This window comes from Canis aureus, chromosome 18 (genome assembly GCF_053574225.1).
Source record: "Canis aureus isolate CA01 chromosome 18, VMU_Caureus_v.1.0, whole genome shotgun sequence".
NCBI lineage: Eukaryota > Metazoa > Chordata > Mammalia > Carnivora > Canidae > Canis > Canis aureus.
In genome coordinates this window covers 18,425,222-18,446,385 of record NC_135628.1, presented here as the reverse complement: position 1 = coordinate 18,446,385, position 21,164 = coordinate 18,425,222, and the positions used below count along the sequence as shown (strand labels likewise).

General features: G+C 41.4%; 1 long non-coding RNA gene across 3 annotated transcripts in view; it reads right to left on the bottom strand.

Moving 5' to 3' along the window:
* Nucleotides 1-1,326: 1,326 nt before the first annotated feature.
* The window catches only part of LOC144288661 (uncharacterized), a 56,385-nt gene continuing 36,547 nt past the window's right edge, over nucleotides 1,327-21,164 (bottom strand). The window contains exons 2-4 of one of the 3 annotated variants that reach the window (XR_013356616.1): nucleotides 10,436-10,504; nucleotides 4,785-4,856; nucleotides 1,327-1,464 (exon numbers count right to left, since the gene is read on the bottom strand). This is a non-coding gene — a long non-coding RNA (uncharacterized LOC144288661). Of the gene's footprint in view, nucleotides 1,465-4,784; nucleotides 4,857-7,254; nucleotides 8,137-10,399; nucleotides 10,505-21,164 lie in introns of those variants that run through there. The other 2 variants (XR_013356615.1, XR_013356617.1) reach the window with 2 other exon arrangements.

Sequence of the window (21,164 nt, the reverse complement as noted above, 5' to 3'; positions counted from 1 at the left end):
CCTCTCCGCGCGATGCTGGCGGTGGCATGGGATGCTCCTTTGTTGCACCAGCCCAGGCGACTGAATGGGTCACTGTGCCGGGGACAATGGGGTTGAATTTCTACAGAGAGTGCTCGCTTGGGCAGCACATATACTGAATTTCTACAGAGAGCACTTCCCGCATTTGATACAGGCAAAGGGAAGAGGGAAAGGCTGGCCTATTCACCGGGGCTTTTTTATTTAACAGCAGAACATCATGAGAATCTGCCTACACTTTTGTAGTTGGACTGTTATTATTTTACCCAACACCGTATCTGGTGCTAATGGAGGTACAGAAAGAAAAGAGGAGGCATCTCGTGCTTTGTAAGATCCCTTGGTGGCAAAGAAAATACTAGCGCCACTTTCCGCAGCATCTGACCTTGGGAAAGGAGCCTAACATTTCTGGCTTCAGTTTCCTCATCTGTAAGATGAGGCCGCTGGAATTCCCGCGTGGGCAGGACTTCTTTAAATTGATGTTAATCCAGGACATGGCCCTGTAACTGTTGTAAATACTACACATTTCCGTCTCGGTGCTGTTACGTGTATCGGTGTTGTGAGGCCTGTTTTTATCTTCTGGGACCAATAAATGCTTGTGGAATGGAGGAATGAATGAATTTTAAACTTCCTAAGGTTAAGTCTTTCCAAATCATACTCTCTTGCTTGTTGAGACCTTGAATATAACGAGTGTGCTTCTATCTGGGTGTCCTCACAGGACAAGTTGGCATAGGACAAAGATTATAAGAAGATAGAGATCAATGCAGCCTCCATGGAGTACTCCTTTCTCGCTGGAATAAAAGCCGAAGTCATGAAATGACTTACAAGGCCCCACATGATCTGCAGGGCCTCCACCTTGACCTCCCAGCCTGCTCTTTCTTCTGCTGCTATTCAAGTTACTCTGTCTCCTTGGGCACATCAACCAGGCTTCCACCTCAGGGCCTTTGCACATGCTCTTCCCTCTGCCAGAAATTCTGTTTCCCCATTCACTCTTCTCCCTCACCTTCAAAAGTCACATCAGTGATGCCTCTCAGGAACGTAAGATTTCAAATGGTCCCACCCTACCCCTGCCCGTGGCACTTAATGTTCAGTTGTGAGTCTCCTCCATCTGATATACTATATATTTTACCTATTTATTTTGTCATTGGCCCTTCTGCCCTCTTCTCACTAGAGAGCAAAGAATTTTGTCTATTTTCTCACTGCCATTTCCCCAGCACCCAGATCAATGTTTATAGCACACAGTGGGTACTCAGTACACATTTGTAGAATTAATGAATCTTGTAATCTTTTAAAAATATTTTATTTATTTATTCATGAGAGGAGAGAGAGAGAGAGAGGCAGAGACACAGGCAGAGAGAGAAGCCAGTTCCACGTAGGGAGCTCGATGCGGGACTCCATCCCAGGTCTCCAGGATCACTCCCCGGGCCGGAGGCAGGCGCTCAACCACTGAGCCTTAGGGGATCAGGTAAATAAATAAATAAATAAATAAATAAATAAATAAATAAATAAGGCTCTCACTTACTAAGCACTTTCTAGGTGCTTCTAAGTACTTTCCATATGTTCATTTAACCCTTAAGACCTTTGAATGAAGAGCCCTACTAATTAAGGTCTGTTATTTCCATCTGCTTGGCTGGTCCCTCTAATCACTCGTGGGCCTTAGGATCAGTCTCTGAGCCTCTCCTATTCTGTGACTGTACTCACTTGCTAGGCGCTCCCATCCCTTCTTGTGACCTCAAATATCCTCTACATCCTGACTCTTAATAAATGTACACCTCCCACCCAAGACCTCTCCCCCAAACTCCACGTCTGTTTATCCAACTGCCTACTCAGTTCTCCTCCTTCTTTGGATGTCTAGTAAGTATCTCAAACTTAACATGTCTAAATTCAAACCCTTGGACTGTAGCTCTTCTCTCACTCTGAGAAAGGCAATTCTATTATTTTGGTTTTTCAGGCAAACATTACAGGATGGTAGAAATAGTCTTTATCGTGATAGTGGTGATGGGTTTATAACTATATGAAGTTGTCAAAACTCATAGAGCTATACAGCAAAAGAGTGGATTTAACTGTATGTAAATTAGACCTCTGTGAGGTCTAACTTTTTTTTTGAAGATTTTATTTATTTATTCTTAAGAGACAGAGAGAGGCAGAGACACAGGCAGAGGGAGAAACAGGCTCCTCAGGGAGCCTGATGTGGGACTCGATCTCAGGATCCTGGGATCATGACCTAAGCCAAAGGCAGATGCTCAGCCCCTGAGCCATCCAGGTGCCCTGAGCTTAACCTTTAAAAGAGGGCTGTAGAGAAGCTATGACTGAAAGACCTTATTTTGAAAATTGTCCTCCTGTCTTACATTGATGGTGGTTTCTGTTGTCCTGAGAGCATATGCCAGTGTGTCTCCTCACATTTGCAGTAGGAGGGGAGCTGCTATCAGGGCGGTGTTATGACTCTCGTGGGCCCCCTCCTCCATTAGAAAGTTACTAAAGATGACTTTTTTTTTTTTAGATTTTATTTATTTATTCATGATAGTCACACACACAGAGAGAGAGAGAGAGAGGCAGAGACACAGGCAGAGGGAGAAGCAGGGAGCCTGACACGGGATTCGATCACGGGTCTCCAGGATTGCGCCCTGGGCCAAAGGCAGGCGCCAAACCGCTGCGCCACCCAGGGATCCCTAAAGATGACATTTTATGACTGCGTTGATACAACTTTTTTCTTCAGATTTTAAAAGAAATTTACCTTTTATTTAATTTAAATAAAATGACTGGATTTAATTTAAACTTAAATTTTAAAATTTTATTTTATAGATTTTCTTCAGATTTTAAAAGAGATTAAAACTTTTCTGTGGGCCCCTAAAAGTGTCATGAGCTGTGGGCATTGGGCCTAATGGAAAAGTTGGCTGTGGGTGTGACCCAAATCTGCCGGAAAGGAAAATCAGGCTAATCATTTCCTACAAGTGACTGACCAGGAGTAGAAATTATGTATTTAATTCCCAGTGCTGTCACTGGTTTTCCAATAGTTTCAAACAAACGAGTTACTCTCTCTGGGTCTCAGTTCTCCAATGTGCAAAAAAAGAATATCAAACCTAGTAGTCACTTAAAACCTGCTCCTAAGGTCCTAAATATTAAAAGTTCATCCAACAACAGTTGGTTCTGTATCAGTTTCTGCGTGGTAGATGAGGAAATCTGAGATAAATCCCATACAGCCCCTAACCTCGGCGTGCTGCTGAATTCCCATGAAAGAGCACTCATTAAACATGAACAAAACAGAAGATTCTTGAAAAGGCACTTGCATTTCCTTCATCTTTTTTTATATTCTTCTTCCAAATATCGATTATTCTGCATATCTAACCAGTGAATGGCTTGCAACCACAAGGGTTTAGTTACAAATATAAATTCTGAAGAAATCATGCATTTCTACTGGGAGATCTCTATCAACACTTCTCAAGTGACATTTCCTGTGATCTTATGTGTCTCCAAACTGTTCATAAATGTCTCCCTAAGTCAGTACATGCCACTTTGAACTTTTCTTTGACTCCACTTTGAATACTAAGTTGATGACGGTGATGGTGGGCATATGTAACATGGCATGATTAAAGGAAAGACCTCTGACCAAGAAACATCTCCCCTGCTAATCTTTACCCATGCTTGATGGCCAACTGCAGACTGTTCCTTCGTTCTGGTTATTTCCTTTCCCCTATAAGATCTCTTTAAATTTTCAATTACCCCCTTTGTTTATGAAGTCAAATGGCTTTCCACTGGAGCAATGCAAACTCTAGGGATTAGGTAGAGAGAGCAAGACCAAAAGAGGAGAAAGTGCATGGGAGGAATCCTCGAGACAATCTCCCACCTCACTCAACTCCCATTATAATTTCACCCTAGTCTAGAGAAATTCCCTGCCAGTCAGTCAATAAATATTTATCTAGTAGCTCCTGTGCTGAAGTCCTGGGCTGTGAGGGGAAGTGTCCGTGTCAATCTCGATTAAAACTCTGCTGTCAATGTTGCAAATACCCAGCCACCTCAAGTGTCATCCATAATATGTTGCTCTGTTTTTAGAAATGTACTATGTATGCACTTCTTTCCCCCATTTCATTTGTGATTTTTGTTCTGGCAACTGTGGACTCAGAAGTACTTTGAGTAACACTACACAATTTTCCAAATAGGCAAGACTTTGAATAGTACTCATAGTGGACTCTTTCGTTTTCCTGGTTTTCTATTAAATTATTTTTCCCTTGGTAACTGATCCCTTTTAAACGAATAACTTAGATACATCAATCACTCACTTTAAAATTATTCTTTTCCCTGCCCACTATGTTCCTCCTTTCTTGACTGCTAGAGGTAAAATCGGATGTTACTGATGCCACTTCTAAGGGTTTTGTTACACATTCATTTCATGGGACTAGATATTGAAACTTTCACCAAGAAAAAAAATCAAAATAATGTTTTTCATCAAAAGAGTTTTATAACCGTAACAACTACAGGAATACACGTTTGGCTCTTTCTCCTTAATATAATGACTCTTAATATTTCTCTGTGCTCTTCCCAATTTTCAGGCATGTGCATAGTTTTTACTTCTGTAACACAAGCTTCCCAGGTCATACAAGACTGGCCAGAAAATTCAGAGGGTGTGACTTACTCTTAATAGAGTCCTTTGCAATCATATCCCTGATTTTGAGCTTCTTCTCATTCCTTTCCCTCCCCAGAAGAATCACTAGATACTCCAACCCTTCTCCCTAAATCCATTTGGTGTCTGAGAAGGGTCCAGGGGTGAGGCTGACCTGTTCATGGGCTGCCAGTGGAGGTCTCCCTTCTAGGGCTGGTGACCAATATTTGTTCTCTCAGTCTGACAGCTATGAAGACAAGCAGATAATGAGACTGTCAGCTGCTATTGAGGGGCTCATTAATTGTTGAATAAGACCATTATCTAAAGAGGTAAGTATAGTCAATGATGCAAGGCCTAGACCACATATTGGAACAAAGCAATGATGTGAGCTTGGGGAAGGAAGGAGATTATGGCTTGGGGATGCTGGAAGGCTGAATAGAGGCACTAGGTGATTGAGTAGACCCTAGTCAGAAGGATAAACTGGGAAAAACCACTGTAGACCAGTAGTTCCCAACCCTCATTAGGAAACATTAGGGATGCCTGTGTGGTTCAGTGGTTGGGTACCTGCCTTCGGCTCAGGTCATGATCCCGGGATCCAGGATCAAGTCCTGTATTGGGCTACCTGGGAGGATACTGCTTCTCCCTCTGCCTGTGTCTCTATCTCTCTCTCAGTCTGTGTCTCTCATGAATAAATAAATAAATCTTTAAAAAAAAAAGAACATTAAAATTACCTGGGGAGATTTCTTTTTTATTTTTTTAATATCAGTGGAGGCAGGACTCCCTGGAGCTTTCTATTTAATTAACTTGTGTTGGGGCCCAGACAAGGACATTTAAAAATGTTCCCTAGGGAAGGCTAAAATGAAGCCTGTGATGCTGGATTAGAGTTGAAGGTATTAGTATGAATTTGTGTTTGTTTTCATATATTTGCAGACAGAAACATATAGAAATAAAAGTATATATGTATTCCTGGGTTATTATGCATCCATTTCCTAGTTCTATCCACTGAGAGGGCCTAGAAGCAATGACACCCCACTAATAATGAACACACCTAACATAGGACCTTAGATTCTAAATAAAAGGAAACAGGGCTCTGGACACCTCGGTGGCTCAGCGGTTGAGCCTCTGCTCAGGATATGGTCCCGGGATCTGGGATGGAGTCCCACATCAGGCTTCTTGCAAGGAGCCTGCTTCTCCCTCTGCCTGTGTCTCTATCTCTCTCTGTGTGTCTCTCGTGAATAAATAAATAGAATCTTTAAAAAAAAAAAAAAAAAGGAAACAGGGATCCTCAGAGAAATGATGAACTCTAAGGCCTGAAGCAGGGAAAATACAAGATAAACCTGGAGCCTATTTGTAGCATTGGAATAAGAAAGTGTTGTTTAAAAAAAAAAAAAATGGGGGTGGAGGGTGAGGGGAGCTTGCCTTAAGTACAAAGGGGCCAGCCTGAAGGAGCCCCCGGTGGCCAAAGCTGGAATAATTTACAAAATAAAGGTAGGATTAGATTATAACCCAGGCATAAATAAATACCCTCAAATTCATTTGCAATTGAATAATTAAATAGATGGGGTGAAGGGGAAAATCTTCCTTACATAGAAGTCCAATTAATAAACACAGAAGAAATGAGGGATATAGAAAATCACCTGGAGAATACCAGAGTAACAATTGCTGGAGGCATGACACATAGATGGACGTGAAAGTCAAGTGGGCAAACCTTTACAAAAAAATAGGATATTTGCATAGCTTTAAAGTAATCCCTCAAAATATTAGTTATTGTGGTGGTTTTAGTGGTTTTATGGTTTTATGGCCATATTTTTGATGTACTTTTCCCTCCAAAAACTGAGGGTTAATTCCCTTACCCTGAGTGTAGGCTGAACTCATGACTAATATGTACAGAAAGAGAAAAACAGTCACAGTACAGTGGAGAAATCTGGTAGACACCACTTTGACCAAGTTCAACATCATCATGTTGCTATTATGTGTCCCCTGATATGAAGCAACAAAAAGAGCATACAACCTCTGTGATAGTCTTCGCCCAAACCCAGAACCCCAGTTTAATGATAAGAAAATATCAAACAAACTGGAAGAATTTTCTGCAAAATACCTGACTCGTGCTCTTTACAAGCGTCAAGTTCCAAAAAAGCAAAAAGAAGAAGCAAGAAGAAGAAAAAGCAAAAAAGCAAAAAGAAAAAGCAAGAAGAAGAAGAAGAAGAAGAAGAAGAAGAAGAAGAAGAAGAAGAAGAAGAAGAAGAAGGAAGAAGAAGAAAGAAGAAGAAGAAGAAGAAGAAGAAGAAGAAGAAGAAGAAGAAGAAGAAGAAGAAGAAGAAGAAGAAGAAGAAGAAGAAAGAAGAAGTTTTCACAGATTGGAGGAGACAAAGGAGACATGTCGTGTAAATACTATGTGGTTCCCTAATTTGGATCTTTAATCAGACGAAGGATGTAAGCGGAAAACAGGTGAAATCCAAATGAAATCTGTATTGAGTTATGAATGAACCAACGTTGATTTTTTAGTTTTGATAAATGTAGTGTGGTAATATATGATGTTAACACTAGGTGGAGCTAGTGATGGGCATATAGGAACTTTTATCTTTATAAATCTTCTATAAATCTAAAATCACTTAAAATTTTAAAATTTGAAATATAAGCAAGTGAAAAGGTGTTGTCAGTGTTCTCCAGGTGATGTTAATGGGTGCCCAGGGTTGAGAAGCCCCTACTCTAGCCAAAGGTAGAAACTTCCGCTGAGCCACAAAGTGATAAAATATGAGCCAAATGATGATATGGTAACATTTTTTGATAGTGTACATAATAAGGGATGGTGGGGAATGAGGGGAGAGAGGTAGTTGGGTCAGATTATAAAGTCTTTTTACCATGCAGGATAAGAGATCGATCCTTTACATGGTAGACCTTGGGAAGTCATACTGTCTTAAGCAGAGTGAAATTGGAAGTCATATCTGGGATTAGTTTTAGATAACTCTGGTGTCACTTAAATGTTTTATAAGAATAGTAATTACATAAAAATATCTTGCAAATCTTATTTTATTTTATTTTATTTTATTTTATTTTATTTATGAAAGACAGAGAGAGAGGCAGAGACACAGGCAGAGGAAGAAGCAGGCTCCATGCAGGGACTTGATCCTGGGACTCCAGGAGCACACCCTGAGTGGAAGGCAGATGCTCAACCGCTGAGCCACCCAGGCATCCCAATATCTTGCAAATCTATTAATTGAAGGATGTGGAATTGTGTGTGATGCCATACGAAGTTTTGGGTTTTTGTTTTGTTTTGTTTTGTTTTTTAATGTCCACGTGTTTTCCTTTGCGCATTTCTGCATTATGCCACACACTCCCTAGCTAGGCATTCTAGTCGGAAGCGGGAAGAGCTAGGATCCAATAGCAGAAACGCAATGGGAAAAGTAAGAGTTAGAGGTAAGATTCCAATGTGCAAAGTGGAATTTTGCAGAAAGTAATTTGCAAACCAATCTGAGTCAGGCCTGATGGGACAGACCATGGAATTCCTTGCAACTGTAACTCCAGACCTAAAAGAAAGAAAAAAAGGCAAGTTCAGCCCTCCAGCCCCAGAAGTGACCTTTCGGTAATTTTAATTTTTTCCAGAACTAGATCTTAATTAGAAGTGATTCTTAATCAGAATCTTCAGGACAATGTCCCTGTGGGGAGGGACAGGATTGTCTGGTCCGTGACCCTATGAACTCAGATTGCCCAGAGTGGGCTCACTGGGGCCAGGCAAATTCAGCTTCGAAGGAACAAGGATTCCTCTGGCAGCTGGAAACCTGTTTCTTCAAGGGTTGCTGAAACCTTCAGTTGGTGATGTCAAACAACCCATTGCCCAGTTTGGGGGGTCACCCAGAGTGCTTTGTGGCTATGTTCCCAAAGCTTATTAACTGTATGGGAGGCATTCTTTGTGCTGTAAGAAAATAGACAACCAAGGGGACAGAGGATCTCCCCTAAAAACAAACTCACAGCTGCATTCGCCCTTGCCCTGTCTAGTTGATAAAAATATCCATCAAAAGGGGTGCCTGGATGGCTCAGTTGGTTGAGTGTCTGACTCTTGATTTCGGCTTAGGTCATGATCTCAAGTTCCTGAGACCAAGCCCTGTGTGGGGCTCCTCGCTCAGCAGAGAGTCTGCTTGAGAGTCCCTCCTTCGCCCTCTGGGCCTCCCCCTTCATGTGTGTGCTTGCTCGCTCTCTCTAAAGTAGAAAAATAAATCTTTAAAAAAATATATCCATCAATGAAAGAACAGTTAACTAAATTTTGGAACAAATATGTGATAGGATAGTATGCAATCATTACAGATGATGACTGAGTTTATAATTTTGACTTGGAAACCTGTCTATAATATCTCAAATGATAAGAAATAAATTCAACTTGAGCATGCTCAAATTCTCCATGAAAATAATATTGTGTAAGTCTATGCATGAGAGCGTGTGCCTACATGTATGCACAGAGGATATTGAATATGGAAGGATATTCATTAACTTAACATCTCTTTTATCTCTGACAGCTGGTGGGTTTTTTATTCCCTTTTGCTTCTTCCTTTGGGTTTTCTGCGTTGCTTCAGTTTCTTATTTTAATTTTATATTTTTTTTTCAGGATGATTGGAAAGTTATCTAGGTAATTTGGTGGGGACAGGTGACTTGGGGACCCTACTCTTCCGCCATCTTGCCCTGCCTCCTCCATAATTTCATATTTTTTTTAATCAGAAAAATAAACTACTTTCATTTTGAAGTAGAATAAAGTATTTGTTACACCTCAAAAAGCTCATTATTCTCTGAATATTCCTCATGTTGCTAATTACAACTTCAACTAACTACCAACATTTTGGAAAACTAAATTAATAATTAGATTAAAAATAAATAGCTAAAAGAGAATATTTTCTGGCTACACTATAATTTACATAAGATTAGTCTAAGTTTGGAGCATTGGGGTCATTTCAAACTTTCGATAAATTAATGAATAAATATCTTGATATATAAATCCTTATACTTCTGACTAGTTCATTAGTAAATGAAAGAAAATTTACTGAAGCAAAGTAAAATTTGACAAATATCCCAAAGTGCTCTATCTGATGACTAGAGCATCTTTGCCGACTTACATTTGTGTCTTGTCTTTTTAACAACTCTTTGCCATTTAATAATTTAAAAGAAACGATCTTGTTTTCATTTTGATCTGGTTAGTTCCTAGGGAGGCTGGTCACTTTAATATATTATTTGCTATTTTCATAAAATGTTAAATTTATAAATTGCCTTTTCATATCTTTTGTTCATTTTAATTTCATTTAGGGGGAGAGGTTCTTCTTAACAAGTACAATTAGTTCACCTCTATAATAATTTTGTAAATATTCAATTTTATATTTTTATTTTGTTTGCCTTAGTCGTCAAATATGCATACAGAGTAATATGTATTCTATGTGGTCGAATTATTACAATCTTGACTTTTTAGATATTTTTCCATTGACTTTTGTAGCTAAGAAGTCCTTTCCCATCCCAAACTCAGATAATCCGTTACTTAATTCTTAATTTTATAGCTTAATCACTTACATCTAATTCTTTAGTTCATCTGGAATTTCTTTTGATGTATGAGGATCTGAATTATTCTTTTTCCCAAATGGCTAACTAACTATTGCCATACAAAATGAAGACATCCACTAAGATCTGCTACTTAAGTGTTGAACCAGGTAGAAGGGTCATTCTTCCATAATTATTTGAGGCAGTTTGTGGTTCATTGCTTGCTAAAAGTAGTATATAGAAATGCAAACCTCTGGCGGCTACCATTCCACTCACCTTTCCTGGTTTTGCACCTCTATTCCCTTCCCTCACCTGGCTGCTGGTGAATCACGGCTCACGCTTGTCCTCCTCCAGGTGCATTACTGAAACCAAACCGCAGGCCTGTACAAGCAGAGAGAGAAGTGTTGGTCTGGGGTGAAAGAAGTAACCACCAGCTGCTCACCTGTAAGACCCCATATCTCTGGAGCCTTGGGATACACGGAAACTTTCTTATAGCATCCTGAACATAGCATCTTATAGGAGGAGCCTTTTGAACACTTAGTTAATAAAATTTCTCCTGGAGTGATTCCGAGAGTTTGACCAATGTATTTAATCCCCAAGGTGTTCATAATTTACAACTGATTTTGCGAATTGTTTCAAACAGTGTGTATTTTTGGGAGAGGGGGTGATAAATCAGGTATCTTACTGCCTAGCAGCCTTCTTAACCCGAGTCTAGTAATTATTTCCATACTTAAATTCTTTCTTTCATTGGAATCAACCCTTAAAAGGAGGACTTCAGACTTACCAACCCACTGATTATATAATAAATTTGTAATGTATATAATATATGTAAAGCATCTTATAGTACTTTGCCTCGCTATCTGTGAGCTTGAATTTTTTTTAACCTGGTATTTTTACTTCAAAGATAAGTACATTTTAATTCCTGCAGCCATTGTCATGTATGGCTAATTACAACAGAGAAAAAAGATAAGAGTTTCAACTCAAAGGGATAATATATTTTATTTCCCACAGCCTCCTTTCATCCAAAAACTCTTCACCATAAACTTTCCCTAAACTTTATATTTTGTGAAAAAAAAAATATGTGCTCTGTTTTAATGCAGGTCTAATTCTTTATGTGTCTTCAATAATTGTACCTCATTCCAAAATATGTTGCCAAAAATAACCCATTAGCAGCAGTGGCAGCTTTGTCTCAGCAGGATCTCCCATATTTTATGGCTACTTTTATTCTGGGAATAGCACACTCTTTCCTTAGTGAATTAATCTTTTAATGGAATTTCTTCTGCATTATTTAGTGAGACTACCCCACTCTGGGCTAACCCCACCCTCTATAAGTAATTAGAGATAAGTGTGTTTAATGCATTTCTGAATACTTTAATACTCTCCTTCAGTCACAAATAAGCAGCTGAATCAACCTGCCTTCGGGGCTCTTGAGTCCAGATTTAAAACTACACATATAATTGTGTGGCACCTAGTCCACCCGACTGTGCGGTGACTCAGATTTGCCTTCTGAAGGGGCAGGCAACAAAATAGCCAGCAGGCTGTCCTGACATTTTGGATCATCTCTGTTTCCTTCTTCCTTCTACCAAATGTTAAACTTACCTGAGCTAGAAAAGTTGCTTCAACTACTCCCTCGGGCAATGTTCTATCCTTCCCTAACTCCTAATTAGGGTTCAACTACATTTTTTTTTTTTCCTGTCCTGGGTCCAGTTGCATCTCCATGACTCCATCCACCCCTATTTAGCCTTTGTTCCAGAGTTGGGCTGGTCACCCACCCATGATAGTCTGGCTCTGCCAAAGTCAATCCTAACCCTGGTAAAGAGGCCAGAAATGATGCTTATGGCCTTGCTGCCGGGACCACAAAACATGCTGAAGCTAGATTAGGATTCATTTTAAAAAATAGATATTTTCAGGGGCGCCTGAGTGGCTCGGCCGGTTAAGCGTCTGCCTCCAGCTCAGGTCATGATCCCAGGGACTTAAGATAGAGCCCTGTTGAGCAGGGAGCCTGCTTCTCTCTCTCCCTCTGCCTACTGCCCCACCTGCTTTTGCTTCATTCTCTCTCTCTCTCTCTCTCTCTCTGTCAAATAGTAAATAAAATCTTTTCCTAAAAAATAGATATGTTTATTTCCCACTATTTAGAAAAGAAAGAAAATTCAAAGTATGCCCCAGGGTTGGCATTAAAAGAACCCATAAAAAAAAGCTGTAGGACTAGATTTGCATCATTTTCATTTTCTCAACCCAGGGGGAGCTTTGCATAGATCCTGCTGTTCTGGTCAGGGATAACCAGGGTGCCTCATTGTTTTTCAAATTACATTTGGGATCATGGACCTATTCCTGTGAACGGCTTGGAGCAGTCCTGCTCAAACTATGGTCCACAAACTTATAATTGTCCAAGATGAGAAAAGTACAGAAATTGAGACATGATATACTCTGTTTTCAGGGATGTGGAACTCTCTCTCCTACATTGCTGGTGGGAATGCAAAATCACAGAGCCACTTTGCAAAAACAGTGTGACAATTTCTTGTAAGGTTAAGAAACTTTGTACACTTGCCACACACCCCAGCATTCGTGTATTGGCAGCATTATTTACAGTAGCCAGAAACTGAAAACAACCCAAATCTCCATCTGCTAGTAAGTGAGTAAATAAACTACGGTATAAACCTATCATAGAATATTATACATCAAGAGAAAGGAATGGAATAATACATACAACCACATGGATGAATATCACAAGTACTATTTTAGATGAAAGAAGGCAAACACGAAAGACAACACACTGAATGATTCCATTTATGTGAAATTCTACTAAAGGTAAAACCGTGGGGAGAGAAAGCAGGCTCATGGTGGTCTGGAGCCGGGAATCAGGGTAGAGGGAACTTTGCAAAGGGACAGGAGGGAGCTTTTCAGAATGATGGAATTGTTCCACCTGATTTGAGTGGAATTTGAATGACTGTGCACAGTCATCAAACTTTATCAAACAGTATGCGTAAAGTAATTTTTTTTAAGTGAGTAAATTTTATTGTATGATAAACCTCAATAAAATGAGAGAAAAGGGAAGGAAAGAAAGGAGAGAAAAAGAAAAGAAATAAAGAAAGCAAGCCAACAACAACAAAAAAATCTTCTTTCTGAAAGTAAATGAAATGATTTGAAGGGAAGAGAAAAAATTTTATTGGCAACCCCCTCCAAAATACAAGTTTGAGCCACAACCACTGAGTCTGAAGTGGAGGAATTTTTATTTTATATCATTCACAATGATATAAATGATATAATGAGTTTTTTTAAAAGATTTTATTTGTGGGATCCCTGGGTGGCGCAGCGGTTTGGCGCCTGCCTTTGGCCCAGGGCGCGATCCGGGAGACCCTGGATCGAATCCCACGTCGGACTCCGGGTGCATGGAGCCTGCTTCTCCCTCTGCCTGTGTCTCTGCCTCTCTCTCTCTCTCTCTCTGACTATCATAAATAAAAAAGTTAAAAAAAAAAGATTTTATTTGTTCATGAGAGAGAGGCAGAGACACAGGCAGAGGGAGAAGCAGGCTCAGGCTCCATGCAGGAGGCCCGATGCAGGACTCGATCCCAGGTCTCTGGGATCAAGCCCTGAGCCAAGGGCAGACGCTCAATCAATGAACCACTGAGCCGTCCCTATTCACAATGAGTTCTGAGATTCCTCTGACTGGGATGCAGGGGGACAGGACCAGCACCTGCCCATCAGTCTTGCTCCATCATGTGAGCTGCTGAACCAGGAAGCGCCGTTAGCCCTGGGGTGCACCTGAATCTTTGCAATAACGTGCTATACACACCCTGGGATCAAGCCTTCAGAGTGTGGTCCACTTCCTCTAAAGGCAAAATGTCATTTTTGTTATAACATTTATTTTGTTTTCCTTTTTACCAGCACCTCAGGGAAGAGCATCAACAGCTTCATGTTTACTTCAATGAATCAAGGCTGTTTCCATAGCAACGCCTCTAATGCTCTGGGACTGCCATTTTATGTCAATTTACTATTAATGGAAGATGAAACAAAAGAAAGCACACAGAAAGAGAAGGCTTAGTGCCTAAGACTGACAAGCAGAACGAGGGGGAAGAGGGGGGAATGTGTCATTTGCAAGACTTCTAATACTTTGTCAGCTGTGAGGTTATTCGACAGATAACAGATAACCATTTCGTTCCTTAGGTTTATATAATGATTTCATAGAACAGTAGAGTCATTGGGCTAAAATGGCCTTAAAAGCTGCCTGCAGACCTTATTTTAGAGTCCAGGATGCTTGGTCCCAAAAGCTGTAAGAGATTTAATGAAGGTTGTTTAGCTGGTAAGGGGCAGAGCCTAGAGCAGAACACAGGACATAGAAGAGTCTGGGGCTCTTTTTAGGCACATGACCTGTTAGTCTACTAGCTTAAGCTCAGCTCAGTACTTTTTGTGGAATCCATTGTACTAAATCCGAAGAATTTCACTACCTGGCCTACCAACAAGGAAAGTGAGACTGTCGATTATGGCTACTGGAGGACTGCACTGTGGGCTAGATCTCCAAGAATGATGCCCAGAACAATGTGGAACTGACGCACCAGGGAAGCTTTCGTGTGTGTCCCAACCAGGAAGGTGGAAAATCAAGATTACCACTGGAACTATTGGGTCCAAGAAAATGTCAGTGTGGATAAGATCCAGAATTAAGTAGCGGGGATCCAGAAGTCACTGGTACTCTCACTGTCCACAAATCTGGAGATCGGACACTGGACCACTTCCGGAAGGAAGAAAACACTGCATTCTATTACCACATGTGACATCACCAACAGCCCCCAAAAGCAACAGGCAGGCCCCTCAACCTCATTTCCACCTTTAAATTTCCGATGAATGCATCTCATTGGCAGGACCTAATTTGCACCCAGCACTTAATCCAAAGGGAAGTGTAAAAATGCAGGGGTTTTTTTGTTAAAAATTTATTCATTTATTTGAGAGAGAGAGAGGGAGCAGGGAGAGAGGAGAGAGAGAATGCTCAAGCAGTCTCCCCACTGACGAAGGGTTTGATCTCATGACCTCAAGATCATGACCTGAGCCGAAATCAAGAGTCAGATGCCTTAACCAACTGAGCCACCCGGGCACTCCAAACTGTAGTTTGCTTGAAATTTCTGCTGTGCTGGAAGATGTGCTAAGATGAGGAAGGATGGAAGGCTGAGTGTCGGTTGACCGTAGACAGGTGAAGGAACTCATTAAGCCAGGTGGGTGATGGGTATTAGTACGAATCCACAACAACCAGGTGCATTATTACACTGGGAGGCAGAAGAATACTTTGGTGAAAGTGGGTAAACGAGTGCCCTAAAACATTGCCAGTGGGGCGGAAGGAGAGGTGGAGCAGCCACATTACATAGGATTTGACAGGACCATTTCAACATTTTCAAGCATGTAGCTTATGACCCAATAATCCCACCCACCCTTTTTTAGCCCAGAGGAACACCTGTACAAGTGCACAAGGAGGTATGTATGAATATTTGATTTCCAATCATGTGCAGCAGCACAATACTTAGAAGTACAATAATATCCATCACCAGGATAATGACTGGATAAACTGTGGAAAGCCTTCCTAGGGACCTAAATATAGCAGTTAAGGAAAATAAATAGGATGATCTGTACTGTCATTGAAGGACCTTGAGGACATACTGTAGAACATTTTCCGGGCGCATAATTGGAATGATTGAGAGACCATTCCATATGGACAAGAAATGGTCTGCACCAATTCCCAGGCTTTTCACCACCTCGGACAGATGAAGGGTATAAAAAGAGGCCAGAGTGATGAGAAAGGGGATTCCTGAGATGCCTTCAGGAAAGATTTCCAGGAGAGGGAGGATTCCTGTTACCTTCTATTCAGGTCTAATGAGAAGAGCTCAAGGGAAATCCTGGTAAAGTTGAGAATGGGACAGAATGGTGCCCTGGAACAAATAAAGCCATTTCCTCCTGCCACTGCAAGGAGTTGTTCTTGACCAGGTCATCATGGCCCCTGACCTATGGATCTGTGCACCCAAAGGGAGATTGCCTTTATTTAGTTAAGAGTTTGGAAGAAGTGCTACTTTAAAAAAAAAAAAAAAAAAAAAAAAAAGGTTTTATTTATCCACTCATGAGAGACACAGAGAGAGAGAGAGAGATGCGGAGACATACACAGAGGGAGAAGCAGGCTCCTTGCAGGGAGCCTGATGCAGAACTTGATCCCAGGACCCTGAGCCGAAGCCAGACGCTCAACGAGTGAGCCACCCCAGTGTCCCTGGAAGAAATGCTCCTGATTGCATATTGCCTCACTATATCATGTCTCCATTCCTCAATTTTATTTACATTACAGTTAATGACTGAAAAAATAAAGTCAAATTTAAAGATGTAGCAACATGGCTTTCTACAACACAGAAAAAGAAATATTAAAGTTACTTGAAGAGGCAAATGTGTTATCACTTTTCAACTATATAAGCTATAGTTTTATTTTGTTTGTATTTATTTTTTAAATTTTGTTTATTTTTTGTTATAGACAGCAGCCAGATAGTCTAAGAGCCTTTTTAAAGTGTTTTTCTTGGTATAGACAGACAGAAAATCTATTTTGTGCAAGTGGCAGCAGAGGGCACTCTTCCTACAGATTTGTTTCTATCAGGACTTTTCTTCCTAAAGGAAAACTGTTAAAATATCTGTTAATAAGTTTATGGCTCCTTCTAAATACGCACATATAATTTTATTTATAAGTGTATGTGTGATTTTTATGTATTTATAAATTATATAAATATTTATTTATAAATATATTTAACATGCAAATAAATATATTTATATATTTAAATTACATATATATATGTTTAGAAAGAGCTATACACTTAACATATACAAATACAGATAGGTCGGTAGATTATGGTTTCTCCCTATCCATTAATACTAAAACCACACGTAATTATGTTCCCTTAACTAATTACCACTTTTTTCTCCTTAAGCATGCTAACTTCCTATTTCACACTGGGAACTCAATTCTTTTTTAAGGATTTTATTTATTTATTTGACAGAGAGAAGGAGAACACAAGCAGGGGAGCAGCAGAGGGAGAGGGAGAGACAGGCTCCTCACTGAGCAGGGAGCCCGATGCAGGGCTCCATCCCAGGACCTTGGGATCATGACCTGGGCCAAAGGCAGGTGCTCAACCAACTGAGCCACCCGGGTGCCAACTCAATCTCGAGCACAGAAAATTGGGATTTTGGGGACTTTCTCTTGTGATGGCTTTGGGTATGCTCTGCTGTGAGTGGGCTGCAAACTGCTCCAACACTCCTTCCTTCCTTTCTCTTTTCTTTGTCTCCCCTCCTGTCCCATATCCCTGCTCCGCCAAGCCCTTCTTCCTGATTACATGCTTCTATCATTCTCTGCCACCTCAAAGCCATAAGCATCATGGATGCCCACTCATGGTAGCCAGCCTCCAGGGTGGTCCCAGTGGTCCCTGCCTGCTTTGTATCTACATCCTTAGTATCCTCTGGCACCCAGCAGGGCTGATCTGCGTGCCCACTAGGATATTGTGGGAATGATGGGTGTGTGACTTGCACAGTTAAGGTCACAAAAGACATGTGGCTTCCACCTTGCTGTGTCTTGGATCACTGAGCCAGCTGCCATGCTGTGAGAGGCTCGAGTAGTCCCAGAGAGGGTCCTGGTTTCAAGGAACTGAGCTCTCCTGCCAACAGCCGGTAGTGGTTTAGCCATGGGAGTGAGCCACCTTGGAAAGCAAATCCTCTAGCCCTAATAAAACCTTCAGATGATGCAACCCTGGTGGCCATTTGACTACAGCCTCATCAGGAACCCTGGGCCCAAATCACCTAAGTCACTTCCAAATTCTTGACCCACAGGAACTAGGGGGTAATGAATGTTTATGGTTAAGATGCTAACTGTAGGGTAATTTTTTATGCAGCCATAGAAGCTAATACTCCTCTCCTCGTGCCTGATGACATGGTTAGCACTGCTGTGTTGTGGTTTCACCTACTGGTGGTGTATGCTCGCCAAAGTCTCATCATCAATTTCAGGATAAAATCCAAATCCCTGACATGGCCTGAGATTAAAAGAGGACTTCAACTACTTCCATTTTGACCTCAGTCTGTGCTTTCTAAGTGATTAAGTTCTTCTTTCTAGTTTATCTCTGAACTTGGGCAAAAGACCCTCTAGGCAAAGCATCTCTTAAGGGGAATGGAAAGTACCCTCTCAAGCAGTAAGGACAGCCCTGAGCCAGCAAGCCTCAGCCTGATTGACTCCAATACAATGATTGACCAGACCTTTATGCCCGCCTGCATGTATCCAAGAACTTTGTCCCACAGTTTCCTTATACAAAACTGGAAATATTTTCAGCACATTGGAGACCATCTAATATGCTAGTGCGCTGTCTGTCCAAGTTGGCCTCACTGAAATTAATTCCTTTCTTGTTTCACCACCATTCATTTCTCCGTCTTGGATTTTGTCAGCAGAGAGCGGCTGAACCTGGTCTGTCTGTCTGTCTGGGACCCCAGGGCCCGGTGCTCCTGCCCTCCTGTGCCCTGGCTACAAGATCTTTCACGATCCGGTTCGTACCTGCCTCCCAGCCTTACCCACCCTTCCTTCCCTCCGCCAGCACCAGCTACACGGAAACACCTTCACCTCCTTACATGTGGATGGATATAGCTAACAGTTGAAATACAGATTGCCCAGCTAAATTTGAATTTTAGATGAGCAACGCATGATTTTTCTTATTATACCATATTTGAGACATACTTATGCTAAAAATATTTCATGGCACATACTTATTCTAAAGGGTTCTTCATTGTTTATCTGAAATTCAAATTAAATGGGGCATTCTGTATTTTTAGTGCTAAATCTGGCAATCCTACAGAGGTGAAATGCTTTCTCTCAGTTCCTGCTCTTCCCCCTGCCTGGATCGCTGCGCCTCCCTCTAACTTTCCATCCTGCAAGCCTCTCATCCCCGATATCCATGCCTCTAGAAAGCCTATGCTGACCGCCTCCACCACACACACACCTAGAATGGGCTAGATGTGCCCGCTGCAGGCTCCCGCCACACCCTGTCATCCCTCTCTGCAAACCACACACATTACAGTTATTAATTTTCCTCCAGGGCTAGACTGAACTTCTGGAGGTCAGGCACTGTCTTATTCACCATGTAGCTTCTGTGGTAAAAATATAAAACGATCACAGCTTAAAATCATCAAACACTTACAGTAAGCAGGTCACTATTCTGAGCTATTTGCATGTATTCACTTATTAAATCCTCACATCAACCTGAAGGGGGTACTATTAACATTTCTTCGGTTTTTATTGGTGAGGCAACTGAGGCATGAAGAGGTTGTGCAACTTCCCCAAAGCCGCTCAGCAAAGGCAGCAAGGTGGGAGTTCAAACCCAGGAATCCGATTCCCCATTAGAATCCAGCACACCCAATGCTGAGCTAGCAGCAGTGCTTCTCCGAAGTGTTTGATGAGTGGGGCTTTTGGGGATGCGTACAAGAACTAATTATCTAGCTAAGTGTTTTCAAATGAGATAATTTTCTCCAAACGGGGACCATGTTAAACTTGGTCCTCTCTATCTCTGTGCTTCCTTGCTCTCTCTCCAGCCACCATCACCTAGCCCAAGGCATGGTGCTTTCATTTAAATAGCAAAGAATCCTTCAGGTCTGTTTTTCCTTGTTCACATCCTGACCACAAATCCAGCATGCCAGTGGGTGCTGCATTCCCTAAGGGAGAATGGACGCAGCACATGCCTTAGGGCTAGAAGCTGACAGGGCACCGTGGTTAACAGCCTGAGTTCTAGAATAAAGCTTCCTGAGTTCCCATCCCAGCTCTCCTGCTTATTCGCTGTGTGGATTTGGATGAGGTCCTGAGACTTCGATTCTTCATATTTGAAATGGAAACAATGATAGTTTTCAATTCATAGGGTGTCACGGAGGATTGAATGAGATTAAAGGGGGGGAAATGTGCAATGCCTGGAATATAGCATGTGCTCGATAAATGTCAGCTATTACAACTGCAATGATTATTCCACTCATCCCAGTGATAAGCAGGTGTAGGCCTGGCACTCCATGAATTTTTGTGACTTCCTCATCACCTTTCCCCTGCTCAAAATTTCAGACGGAGATTAGAGAAGCAGGTTTGCACTGATAGTCTACAGGGTTTCAAGGCCTGGCCTTAGATATCTAAATTAAGAACACAAAATAGGAGGAGAAAAGCTGGCTCCACAGCCCAGGGGGAGCTAGACTGAAGCAAGAATATCCTCGCTGGCCTGTACTTCCTGTCCCACTATGTGGAACTGGGTGGCTGGTCTCCTGACTCAGGTCAAGAAGCAGTTTTGCTTCTGGACAACTACCCCAGGAGAAGTGAGTTCCAGGAAATGATGCACGCTCGTTCTCAGGGTCTGCAGCCACATAACCCTGCACATCTCCAAGGCACCTGTCTGAAGGAACACTCTACTTTCCCAAGTGGCCAGAAATACGCAAGAAGCTCGATGTCTTTTCAGGGAGTGGTCTAAGCTCAATCATAGGGGTGACCATGACGAAATTGATGGCTAACATTTTTGAGCACTAACTACATATAGGTCACTGTTCTCACAGCTTTACATATGTTACCTCACTTATTTGCCACAATACCATCAGATTTGCTACCAACATGATACTTATTTTACAGATAAGAAAATGAATTAATTTGCCCAAGTCATACAGCAAGTAAGAGAAGAACTAGATTTTTAATTCTATGTATGGAAATAGACTCTTCAGCTGCTCTCATCCCTATGGCTCTGTCATGGGACTGGGTCAGTATTTCCAGTAGATCCTTAAGCTATAATACACTCAGAGCAGTAGTTCCAACTGCACATTAGAATCACCTGAAAAGCTGATTCACTGGACCCTCCCCAAACCAAATGAATTAAATTTTCTGGATGGTAGAACCAAATCATTGGAGGTTTCATAAGATTGGATGATTCCAATGGGCAGCCAGAGTTAAGAACCAATCTCCTGAGGGATAGTTTCAATGGATATACTCAGCTTTAAAAAGAAATTCCTAAGACTCTCAAATCAGAAATCT